Source organism: Quercus lobata, chromosome 12 (genome assembly GCF_001633185.2).
Source record: "Quercus lobata isolate SW786 chromosome 12, ValleyOak3.0 Primary Assembly, whole genome shotgun sequence".
NCBI classification, from domain to species: Eukaryota; Viridiplantae; Streptophyta; class Magnoliopsida; order Fagales; family Fagaceae; genus Quercus; species Quercus lobata.
Genome location: NC_044915.1, coordinates 40,399,969 through 40,408,965, shown reverse-complemented (window position 1 = coordinate 40,408,965; position 8,997 = coordinate 40,399,969). Strand labels below are relative to the sequence as shown.

The window sequence follows — 8,997 nt, the reverse complement described above, 5'->3', positions numbered from 1 at the left end:
TGTGTGTGTGTGTGTGTGTGTGTGTTCGGATCTGTAAAACTATTTGTTGATTTGAGTAAAATCTTTATGGATTTTCAGTGGACTAGAAATTTAACTAGGGTTTTGTAAATTTTGTTCGGTTACTGATTTGCTACGATTTCACATTAAATTTTCTGCTTTTTTCATTAAAAAATATACAGATTGCATCAAATGGTTGAATTAGAACTTTGTTTCAGAAAATTAGGGTTCGTTTTCTTCTTCTTATATTTCTTATTTTTTGAGATTTTAGATCAAAATCGCATAAAGATGATTTTTTTTTCTTTATCAAACCTAGGGTTCGATTTGATTAATTAGCAATCAATTAATGCTGAGTACTTCGATTTGTGTGTGTGTGTGTGTGTGTGTGTGTGTGTGTGTGTGTGTTCGGATTTGTAAAACTATTTATTGATTTGAGTAAAATCTCTATGGATTTTCAGTGGACTAGAAATTTAACTAGGGTTTTGTAAATTTTGTTTGGTTACTGATTTGCTTGATTCTGATTTGATCATTATTTTTTTTGGTTGGATTTTTTTCGATGAAACGTTTGGTCTTCACTACTCATTTGATCTGTTGAGTTGATTTTGCTTTTGAGTCCGTTTGATCTGTATGTATATTTATGTTCTGTTTGTGTGTATATGTGTAAATACTATGTATGTATTTAAGCTTTGCTGAAATTAATGCTATGTGTTTCATATTGTTTTGTCGGGACTAGGTTTCTGTGTTTTTGTGGTTGGTTTCAATGTTTTGCTTAATGAAATGATTTGGGACATGATATTTTCTGAACTCTGTTTTTAGTTTTTAACTGCCTTGATTTAAAGCTTTGAGAACTTCTAATTTGTTCACTTGATTGTGGTTTACTTTTATGCCAAAATGAGTTGTGCTTAGAAAAGATGTATATTCTTTTGGGGAAAACAGATATTCTAATGTAAAGTTCACATCGTTTGTAAATTTATGTAAGCTGAAATTTTTATTTTAGTCTACCACCAATAGTATTTAAGTTTTTAGAAGTAGAAGTTATGGCAGAATGCTCAAGGTTTTTAATGTCAGAGCTCAAGCTCCAGGTATGTAGTTTTACGATGTTTTCATCACCATAGAGTAGCCAAGGTGTAGTGAGCCAACTCTATTTCCCTTTGAATTATCAAAAAAAAAAAAAAAGACTCTATTTCCCTTTGATTTGTATTCTTTGAAATGGGAGTGTATACATCTTTTAATTTTTCCTCTCTTTTCCTTTTCTAATAAAATTATTTACTTAAAAAAAACACTAACTTATAATTTGATACAAAAAATTATTTGCTAAGATGTAGAAGAATGGTAATAATTTGAAATACTTTAGGGGAAGTAAATTCATATGGTGTGTAATTTTATGGAACTTGCTATTTAAGTGAGTCTCTATTTTAATTTGTTTTAATAGTTGGGAGTTAAATTCAGTTCCAATTTATTATTATTATTATTTATTTGATTGAAAAGGTAGAAATTGTATTACTATCAAAAAGAAAGTTTGAAAAGTATAACATGGGAATGATACAAGCCAACGCAGTGGCTTAGGTTCCAAGAAAAAATATATATACAGGGAAATAAATAGTATGACCATGTCAACCAGTGGTTAGATGAACTCCAATATACATATATTTATATATTTCGTTTATATTCATATTTTTGATTGAAATGTGACTCTCAGGTTTGTGTTTTCCTATCAAATTGAGATAGATATTTACTTCTTCAGTACTTTCCACTCTTCTGACAATGGGCTCTTCCTCCTCATATAAATGGATAGTGTGTAGGCAATTTTTACATTTTGGTATAATAAGATTGGACACTTGCACTATTGCACATTCTGAGTCTAATAGAAATTCTTACTCTCCCATCCCATATTCCAATTTTACTGTTTATTTATTTTTTTATTAAATTGTTTGTCTTTCTTACAAATAAACAATATTGGATATGATATTGATAGTTTGCTATTTCAGTAAAGCACTGATTCATAGCTTTCATATATATGAATGCATGCTAATTATTGGATTAAATCTTAAATAATTGTTGATGCATTTGTGTCACTTGGATTGAAGGTTTAGAAAAGTACATTTTCAAGGTATGACTTCTTTGGGTGTAATATTTTAAATTTTTGAGAAGATAATCATGTTGACAGATTAATAAGAATATAATAGTAAGTGCATTTTTCCATAGAGGATTTATTATGTATATTGGAAGCTTCAAGGAGGCTGAAAATAATTATAAATGAATCATTACAATTCCATTAGTCAATTTGTGTTTACAAATCAATACATTTTTCAGGTGTTTGAGAAAATCATGATCTATGTTCAATTGAGATGAAGATTACGAATAAATTGAGCATCCCATTTTAGTAACTGTTTTCTATGGTATCAAAAAAAAGAAAAAAGGAAAAAAAAGAGAGTTACATATAGTCTTCAACTATGTTAATTAGAATTATTTAGAATTTAATAAAGAGATCCAAAACTAAATAAATTTTGAACAAATTAGGATTGATGTTATGTAAAAAAATTCTAACTAAATTAGGTAAACTGTTTTTTTTTTTACAAATAGTCCAATTTCATTTTTTATTTATTCATACTTATTAACTATCAATTATCTATAATTATATATTTTCACAACTAGCCCGTGCATTGCACGGGTTAGCGACTAGTACTATATATAATAACAGAAGCCTTTAACCACGTGCTGACATGTTAGCAAAAATGCTTATCTAAAAAACTGACACGTATAAAGTTTAAACTTTAAAAAATGACCCTTTTAAATTCTGCCACGTTTACAATTTATTCTTTAAAATACCGTACGGTGCGTTTGGAGAGTCATTGTCTTCATAAAAACACAAACCCAAACGATGTATTCCCAATTAAAAGTCAAACTCACTCTAACTTCAGTTTCTCCTCTTATGAATACTCTTAACACCGACGCTTGCGATATAGAGATAGAGAAGGAGGAAAAAAAAACCTTGCGATACAGAGAAGGAGACAGAGTTCGTACCCGCCACTGTCCGTTCCATTGCCAGAATTATACCAGTCAAACCGGCGCCGATAACCTAAAGGTGCACACAGGAATTGAGATACGGACATAGAGAGAACTACCACCGGTAAGTTTTTCTTTTTCTCATTCTTTCTTAGATCTGGGTATGGGTATGAAATATGATTTAGGTTTTGAGATTTCTGTTTCTTCTCTGCAACAGAGTGCAAACTTACCCACTTAGATTTCTGCCACCAAGTCAGTTTAGAGTCATAAGAGAACGATCGTTACATCGTTTGAAGATTCTTTTAATAACCGTTTGGAATAAGTTGATACAAAAGGAGAGAGGACGATAGAGAGACGGTAAGTCTGAATAATCAGTTCTGTCATAACCGTTAGGGCCTTCGCCCATAAGTTCTGTTTTTAATTTTACAAATTGGGGCTTTTTTTGGGAAAATCATTTGGGCATTATTTATGATTCGGGTATTTTGGTTTGATCAGTTATGATTTAGGTTTTTCGGTTAGGAGTAGTTTTGTTAAATTTATGTAAATAGACAGGTTAGATTTGGTTTTGATTAAGAGATTTTGGTTAGAAAAAAAGTATTTTACCAGGAACTATCGATATTAGACCATTCTTTCTTGGTAATTTTCAACTAATCTCTTACCCTATTGTCTTCAATTAGGTTTGCTGTCAATTTAGGGATTTGAAATCAGGGACACAACCTAGAAGATCTAATTCTAAATGATTTGTTATTAGGAATTTTTAGTTTCTGGGTTTTGTATCAAATTCTAACTAAATTGTTATTAGGAATTTTCAGTTTCTGGATTTTGTTACTTTGCTTTCATGAATTTTAGTTTCATATTTTGTTTTGTTTTGTGACTTGCTATCTGGATCATTAAAGAAGAAGAAGGATTATTATATAAGAAGAGAAAGCCAGTGGAGCATACACAGGTCAAGAAGGGAGAAGGTTTTTATGGTGATTGGCTTTTTAAATTGGCTTTTTGATTGGTATAACATGGGTTGATTTTTTTGTTTTTTACAGATCAATTTTTTCCCTTCCGTTTTTCAATTCCCCTCAAACTATTTGAAGATTGCCCCTTAATTCTGATATTGGTTTTGGTTTTAGTTGAGTGGAACCATGAAGGCAAGCGGATATAGAAGATGTCCATGAGACCAAATGTAAGAGAGAGTTTGAGAGACAATCAGCATGGCAAGCGTTGGAGATCTGTTGCCCATCCAAAGAGATTCAATGTAAGTCATTATTTTAGGTATGGTCTAAAATTTCAATCCACTCTATGTTTGGTTTCCCATAAGCACAAAAGTTCAGAAAAAGAAAAGTTAAAAGTTTCTTTTTGTTTTTCCTTTCCCCTACGCACCAACGCTAGAATGAATATGGTTGCTTGGAGTTTAAAGTATTTGTTTTGATTTTTAATTTTTTTTGGGTATAGCTGAATTTGATTTTGATTTTGCCTTTTATTTTATTTTTTGGGTGGAAATTGTAATTGGATTAATGTTGATGAGTTTGCATACATAATTGCGGATGATAACAAACATTATGGCATGACATGGGTTGTTTATTGCACCATTTCACTGTTGTAAAAGAAAAATCTATTTCACTGATCAATGTACAGAGAGAGAGTCTGTAATGCAATGAGAGAGAAATTTGATGGCCCTGCCACTGCCTTCTCGGTCTTCTGCCACTGCCATACTTTCAGAACCATTACCGGTAATTTTGTTCTATCTACTTATTTTTAAGTTAGGTGACAAATATGATATAGGAATTAATTTTGTTAGAGTTGCTTCTGTTTTTCATATTTGTGTCTAATTTAGTTTTGTTTTGGGTATGTCGGTTAAATTATTAATATCTTCTGTAACAAAAACTGAAATGACTTTTCAATTTGTAACATTTGGCTTGATCTGCAACAGAAAACTCCTTTTAGCCTATTTTTCCCCGAAACCAAACACCCAAAAACCTTGAACCAAAGAGAGCCATAATAGGAACAACTGGTCATGAGTCACAACCACAACCCATCCAAGCATCTACAATGTCAACAATGACAAGAATAGAAGGTATGATAATAAATGATTTTGTTCTTTTGATTAAATCTATAGAGCCCAAAAGTTTAATGTTTTCACCTTACATTACACTTTGTATTAATGAGCATCCCGCTTAATCCTAGATTTACAAGTTGAATGATGTCACTTCTCATTAGATGGGGAGTCCATATGCTTATAGGTGGGCTCGGTAGGAAGCCAAGAAGGTGAGCAGCTAGGTGGATTAAAATTGTTTCTTTTTGAAACATTGTTCAATGCTGTAGACAGTGAGGAATGCATACTTTAATGCTGCTATAGTCAAAAGATTTAAAAAAAAAAAAAAAAACCGTAATTCTTCTTTAGTTGAATTATTTTTAATTAGCCTTCTCTTATTATGATTTCCTGGGTATGTCATGTTTGTGTATTTTTAAAGCCATATTAAATGTTGTATGCACAGAATTGATGCTTGAAGTGTAGTTATTGGAAATGGTTGCTGAACTTTTAGTTCTTTTAATAGTGATGATCTATGTGTTTGGTTTGATTGAACAGGAATGGCCAAAGAAAAATATGTAGTTTCTTTTCCAAAAATTGTTGAAACATAGTGATGTGGGTACTTTTGGAATAATTACTAGCAAAAATGTTTTCTCTATGTCATGCAACCATGTCGTTAATACAATTTTTTTTTTTTTTAATTTCTTATAAAATCTTCATGAATAGTCTTTCAGTGGATTTTGTGTGTATATATATATATATATATATATATATTATATAGTCCAGTATTAACAAATTTGTTTTAATTTCCTATTTTGGTAGTTAACTTGGGACTGTTTTCAATTGACAAGTAGAACATTAACAAATTTGTTGTTTGTTCTTTATGAAGTGTATACATGTTAATTGTGATGTTTATGTTGCAGAAGCTTTCTTTATTTGCTGCAAATGACTAAAGCTGTTATGTTGTAAAACTTAAAATGATTTCTCTTTTGGCCGAAATTGTTAAATTACCTACAGATTATAATATATGCTAGATATAATTGGCCAATATAGTTTGCTTCTGTATTTGTTAATTTTTTTAATGCTTAAATGATCAAAGATTGTAATACATTACAAATTATTGAAGGAGGCATTAATTTTCACTCAGACATTTTTTAGGTCTATTGCCATTCTACAACACTACCTTAAAGTATGAATAAATGTAATCCTTCGCCAAGCCAATTGTGGGATTTATTACTTATCATACCATGCGCACCAAACGTGCTAGACTTTGTTATTTTGCATTTGATATCAAAAATGTGCTTGAAATGTATTTTTTTGGCTTTGAATTATTTAAAAGATATCTAACTTAAATCTATCTTAATATATAGAGATAAAAGCAGAAGCCTTTCCCTGCAATTAAGCCCATTGCAACATGTAGGAAGCATTTGGCAAGGGAAAGTGCTCACTTGGTTTTAAACAAAGCTCTCTCTCAATGCAAGGTGATTTTTTATTTTTTATTTTGGCTTTCTTTGTTTTTTGATTTTTTTTTTTTTATATAAATTTTTAGAAGAAAAACCAAAATCTTGCGATAACTATGATTTATGTTTGGCAGTTTAGGTATTTGCTTTGTTTTGATTTAGGCATTTTGGTCAAATTTCTATCTCCCTCTCTCTATGCTTTACCATTAGAATTTCTCTGCCTTTCTCATTTTTTTTCCTTTGTATAAAGTTTATTTACGGTTATGGGCTCTCTTTCTATGTTTTTTTTTTTTTAATATATAAAGAGTGGATTTGTGGGTTTTAATGATTAGGAGTGTAGATACTGAAAAATTATAGACAATAGAAATAGTATTTGGAGAAGATAAAGTATTCAAAGAGGATGATCAACATTGCTATGCTGAAACTTGGGAATATGGTGTTGCAGAGAAGAAACAGAACAAAGAACCCTCCCACCACTGACCTGCCAGAACTGCAAACAGTAAGTTTTCCTCTTTATTTTTCAATTTGTGCAGTAAATATTATCTTCTTTTTTCTATAATAGTTGGATTGGTTTGGATGTATATCAGTGGGTTATTTGTGGCTTTGATTAAGGTTTTTGCATTATGATGGTGGTGTTTAGGTTAAAACACATAGGAATGGAATTAAAGTCGGTGACGTGACTAGCATAAGAAGCAGGTACACTCTGCACCACTTAGCGGTGGCGCATCCCAAGTGGAAACTGCATCACATCTCTTTGACTCACCAAACCCTCCCTTCATCAAAGCCCCGCTGACTGCAATGCTTAATAGAAAACATTTTTAGCTAGAAGTCCAGTATTTCTTCTTTACTTGGTTTGGATGGAATTGGATTTTTTTGGTAGTTATGGTTGTGACTCCTATTTTGGTAGTTAACTTGGGACTGTTTTCAATTGACATGTAGAACAGTAACAAATTTGTTATTTGTTCTTTGTGAGATGTATACATGTTGATTGTGATTTTTATGTTGCAGAAGCCATTAAGAGTAGGAAAGAATCCTTAAAATTGCTTCTAATATTGCTGCATTTGGATGATTTAAAAGTTATATAGGCATGGCTTTATGCATAAACTTATTTTTTTGCTGCTTTTGCATGTTTGAGCTTTTGACATCTGATTTTTTGAGTGAAGATAATGGGATTTTTCTCCTCAGTCTATGTGTGTGTTTAATTGTAATATATGTGTTCCAATTTTGGTATTATTCAATTCTAATATATGGGCGTTGCATTGTGTTAATCTTATAGAGTCTAACACCAATCATCTTGAATGCCATTTGAATTTTTGGTACATGTTAGTCTATTGGTTAAATATTTTCGTATTTTTAGCTTCTATTGAGAGATGATGTCTTTAGGAAATGTCTTTGAAATTCCTATCCACAATCTATCTTTTTCTGAGTTAATTATTTTTTAAAGATGATGCTTATTCCTAAATCAGTTTATGATTCTTGATATGCAGAGTATTTACAAATAGAATGTGCTATATATATATATATATATATATATGTTATTCCAAATGCTTGCTGAACATTGAATTTACATTTTAAATTAGTTTAGTCTTGGTTCCATGAGCATTCAACGTTACAGGCATTCTTTTTTTGCTTATACCCAAAATTTTGTACATGCATGTGTTTGCTGCACCCATACCCAGTTAGTGACAAATATATTGAATGATTTATGTTAATAATAATCCTTTGAAGTTTATAGAGTGCATCATAGTGCACCATTCTCTAATTTATGTTGATGTTACTTTGTTAGGTCTTAATTGCTATTAAGAGCTGGAGAGTAGGAGAGTAGTTGAGAAACTGCCAGAGACAAATAAGGAAATGGCTATAAATGAAGTTAAGAAGAGGGCAAAAATTGTCAATATCCTTATGCACCAAGAAATTTATGGAAAAGGATTGCGCTAAAAGCATCAAGTAGATGTACATGGCTTAGGAAAGGGATCAGGTAGCTGCAAATTTCTCTATGAGATTTCATAAATTTAACTTTGATATAGTGCTACTATCTTTTATTTTTTAGAGGGCAGTACAGTGATTGGTATTGATAAAACTCTATAATATAACTTTTACAAGAGTTTTAGTTTTTTATTTTTTTCCTACCCTAAGATATATCTTTTGTCCAGTCTTTGTATTCTTGAAATTAATTGTCCTTTGTGTAGTTTAAATTGGATTGTTATAGTAAGAATCCTGTAATCGTGACAAACATAGTTTGTATAATTGAGGTTCTTTGTATTTTCCTTATTCAGTATGTCTTCATTTGACCATATTTAATGCATAAGCAGACCTTCAATTTTAAGGGAGTTTCTCATTTAAAATAATAATAATAATAATAATAATAATAATGATAAATATAAGAGGGAAGGTTTTTTTTTTCTTTAAAAAAATCAGTATACTTCTTTTAATTGTCTATGGAATTATCATAATATTTTTATGATATCATGATAATGTTTGATTGGCTAATGGAGTTAGCTACTAATAGAATTT

General features: G+C 30.7%; 1 long non-coding RNA gene across 20 annotated transcripts; it reads left to right on the top strand.

Annotated features, from left to right (window-relative positions):
* The first annotated feature begins 2,839 nt into the window (after window positions 1-2,839).
* On the top strand, window positions 2,840-8,754 carry LOC115971250. 20 transcript variants are annotated; one of them, XR_004087277.1, is made up of 11 exons: window positions 2,842-3,127; window positions 3,221-3,360; window positions 3,900-3,974; window positions 4,125-4,249; window positions 4,630-4,724; window positions 4,925-5,068; window positions 5,179-5,259; window positions 6,394-6,504; window positions 6,816-6,982; window positions 7,124-7,179; window positions 8,270-8,754. It is a non-coding gene; the product is annotated as an uncharacterized LOC115971250 (long non-coding RNA). The 20 variants fall into 20 exon arrangements; XR_004087274.1 differs by having other exon boundaries at window positions 2,840-3,127; window positions 4,125-4,266; window positions 4,925-5,259; XR_004087288.1 differs by having other exon boundaries at window positions 2,841-3,127; window positions 3,903-3,965; window positions 4,925-5,259.
* The last annotated feature ends 243 nt before the right edge of the window (window positions 8,755-8,997 follow it).